Below are 4,002 nucleotides of genomic sequence, written 5' to 3' on the forward strand. Positions count from 1 at the left end.
CTCTCTCTCTCTCTCTCTCTCTGTGCCCCTCTCCCTGGCTCCCAGACTCATGCACGCTCTCTCTTAAAAAAAAAAAAAAAGGGGACACCTGGGTGGCTCAGTCGGTTGAGCATCCAACTTTGGCTCAGGTCTTGATCTTGTGGTCCGTGAGTGGCCCTGTGCTGACAGCTCAGCCTGGAGCCTGCTTCCGATTCTGTGTCTCCCTCTCTCTCTGCCCCTTCCCCGCTCATGCTCTGTCTCTCTCTGTCTCTCAAAAATAAATAAACGTTAAAAAAAATTTTTTAAAAAAAGATTGTGCAAAATGAAAACCATAGCACTACTTTGTCAGGATAGTGTAAAGAACACTTATAAAGAGTTGGAGATGATACCTACCCTGTGGTAAGTGCTCAATTAATTCTGTCTGTTATTCACCCTAGATATAATCTTTCCTGTTTTAGTTTATGCCTTTGCTCAGGCCACCGCTTTTCCTGGAATTTTCTCTGGCCACCTGTCAACAGGCTACCAGTTTTTCAAAATTCTTTTTTCTGGGTCTGCCCAACTGAATGTCATTTCTTTGTCCTCCGAAACTTCATGGAACTACAAACCTTCTAGGGTGCTTTTTACTCTGCCTTTCTGAACTTATCTGGGAACTTGCCTCCTTTCCCACTTTATAGATCTATAAACACACACAAACGCACACACTGACAATGATCTAGCAGAATTCTTGCTGAAGGCAGGCCAGGGTGATCAGACATCACCTGGGGGATGGTAGAGGTCACATATATATCGATCTCCTTACAGATGTTTTTCGAAGTATATATATGCATGCATACACACATACATCACTAGACAGATTTTATTGAATTTCTTTCAATACCTTTATGAACTTTATGTTCCGTGTACTTTCTCTGTAAGCCTCTTTGCCATAGACATCTTTCCCACAAACATTTTTTCTTTCGTTTTTGCCAAGAACATTTTTGCTGCATAATTGGCTAAAAGGCAAATTTTCTATAAAAGATAAAAGATAACTGGTTGACAGTTTGGTTTCATTTCTCCATTGACGCAGTGCTCCCGTTTTTATATATGTCTTCACAGTGGTGCAGAGTTTTGAACCCCCATTTCCCACTGAACTTGGGAACATCTATCAATGGACTGGGACAAAATGCCAAGAACAAATGACAGTGTAGGAGGCTTTCACAATGCAAGGCTGAGCTCAGTTACAAACCCACATCCTAGTATTTGGAAACGGCTACCTCTCTTAATAAAGGAAGAGATTTTAGTGAAAAAAGAACAAAGTGTGATGCTGAATGAGGGGATGAATTGATAAGCAAAAAAAAGAAAAAAATGTTTAATACTGTGAGAAATGAAATGGGCTCATGCATGACAAGAGTTTTAAAATGGAGCTGGCAGGACATTAAGGACAGGGGCCTGATGTACGTCCCCGGCAGGGCCACCATGAAATTTTGGACTGGGCCAAACCACAAATATTCCAAGGATTCAGCCTGGACACCTGCAACCTGCTACAGTAAGACATTTTGCTTCGTAACAGCCTTAGCCAGCAGTTATATTCAGTCAAGATTACTTTTCTGCTGTCGACACCAATCAGAAATTCTTCTGTAAATAACACACATATGTGTTCCCTTTTGCTTTAAAAACCCATGACTTCTGTTCCCTAGTGGGACACTATTTGGACTGCCACCGAAATCTGTGTGCCCAAATCGCAACTCTTTGATCCTAAATAAACGCTCTTGCTTAACTATCGCTCACGGACAGTTTTAGGTTGGCACTACCACGAACAAAAGGCTTTGGAGACAAGTGCTTAGATACAATCCACAAAATGAATCAGGGATTTGCACAGTACTCCATGAAGCTACACACACTTTAGATGTATTCAGATGCTGTTTTCAATTTTTTGACAGTCTCTTTAAATGTCACTCATCTGTCACGTTGCACCACGTCCTTTTGAACGAATGTCCTTTTCTGTGTGATTTTACGTCCTACAGCAAAATTGCCTCATGGTCAGCTAGTTGTGTGGCGAAAATGGCTGTGGAAAAAGTGCTTGGGGCAAAGATGCTTACAGCGAAAATACTGGACATGCTTTGTAGTATTGCATCATATGGAATATTTCTATATCCATCTGTCCCTACAGTTTACAATCATACGATTATTATGTGGAAATGTGTTTTTTTCCCTTTCCTTCCCTTTATTCCACATTAAGTCACGAATAAAGTACGCACAATCATAAGGTTGCTCCATATAGCCCAAGGTCTAGGGAGTGAAGAAACATTGCTGTGATTTCTATCTCTGAGGAATCACCCATCTTCTGGAAATACTATTTAGAACACGTGAGTGCTTTTTTTGCTCTTTCTCCTTTGGGCGTGTTGGTTTGGCCACACTTTGTCTCCCTTCACTTGCCCCTTTGGTCTGTCTAACCCAGTGACAGTTCTCTCCTTTTGCTTGCTTTTGGTGTAATATTTTTTCATAACCCTGGCTTTTAGGAAAATTGGTTGCCAGAAAGTTAGTGTTTATTGCCCCCAGCTTTTGTTTCCATTTTTTTTCTTAACCACCTCTTTCCTCTCTCCCATCCTTCAATTTCAGGCTCTTAAGAAAAAGGTAATCATAGACGTTAGTAAAAATGTTCGCATTTTATATCGTCTCTTATACTTTTGTAAGAACCCTGTGTTCTAATACGGAGTTTCAGCAATCATCTGAGTAACCAGGGGAAACCTCTTGGGGTCTGGAGTGTTCTTACAATCCGAATTTAAAAACCCATAGACCTGTTTGCATGTTTGACCTTATAGCTATGCCGTAAGCCTCGCACATCACCTTACAACTGCTGTATCTCTCCATGGGCTCCGTGAACTACCTCCAGGGTGGAATACTACTTTCTGGCAATACACAATGTTACAATTCCCACGTATATGGTCTCCCTACAGGGCTAGCTGATGGAGCGAGATGACATTATACATGTTACATTATACATTCTGCAGAGTTTTACTCAGTTAACTTTCGATAGATTAATGAAATTGCCAATATCTGATGACCCTTTGACCAAGGGTCTCTCTCCTTGACCGAACTTAAATCAGACTCCTCTGAATCCTTTTCCTTAATACACCTCGACTTTCAGGCTTCCATGTTTGTCTCTGTGTTGTCCTGTTTTAGCAAGAATCCTGCTGAATCGGTTTAGCCAGTGTCCCCGTCCTCAATATCTGACCATCCTCCCTATCTGACTGGGGTCCTTATTCTCTAGCAGCCCCAAGTGATCTCTGATTGCCCTGGCCTGCCTTCAGCAAGCATACCGCCAGGTCAGGTTGGCTAGGCTCTCCCACTATCCCTGAGGTTTCTTCTTAGTAATTTTTTACCTGCTGACCCCCACCCTGCCCCTTTGCTATCCAGAGTTGAGGCCGATCTCTCTCTCCTATTGCAAAGCCCACCATAGTAGTCCCCCTGAATAAAGTCTGATTTACCGTCCTCTAACAAGTGTCATTGAATAATTTTGTTTTCTTTCAACACCTTTCATCTGTTCAACCTAATGCATGTTAGGCGTTGCAAGAGGCCCAGTGAACTCAGTGGTCATTAAGCCCAAACTCACAGGAGGCAACTGTCCACTTCACATATATTGTTTTCTCTCCTCTTCCTTCCTGCCTCCTTTCTTCTCTCTTTCTCCCTCCTTTCATCTTATCTTTTTTCTCTCTTTGTCCTTCTCTCCTTTTTCATCCTGCCATGTTCCAAGAAGACGCGATGTGAAAACTTTGTTCTCATTACCAATAGCAAAGTCAGAAGTAAATGTTATGGCGCACGGTACGAGTTACCTAGATTTCTCTCTCATTATTTAGACAACCGATTTCTTAAATTTGCCATTCTTGGGAGAACACCTAATTCTGCGTGATAATGGATTTTAAGACGCTTGAACGATATCTTTTATCTTTTATCTTTTTGGATAATGACTTCTATTACATTAAGGGATAGTTAAGTTTGAATTCCTATGATCACTTTTGTTTTTCCAATTAATTGCTTTGCTAG

This window comes from Prionailurus bengalensis, chromosome F2 (assembly GCF_016509475.1).
Source record: "Prionailurus bengalensis isolate Pbe53 chromosome F2, Fcat_Pben_1.1_paternal_pri, whole genome shotgun sequence".
Lineage (NCBI taxonomy): Eukaryota > Metazoa > Chordata > Mammalia > Carnivora > Felidae > Prionailurus > Prionailurus bengalensis.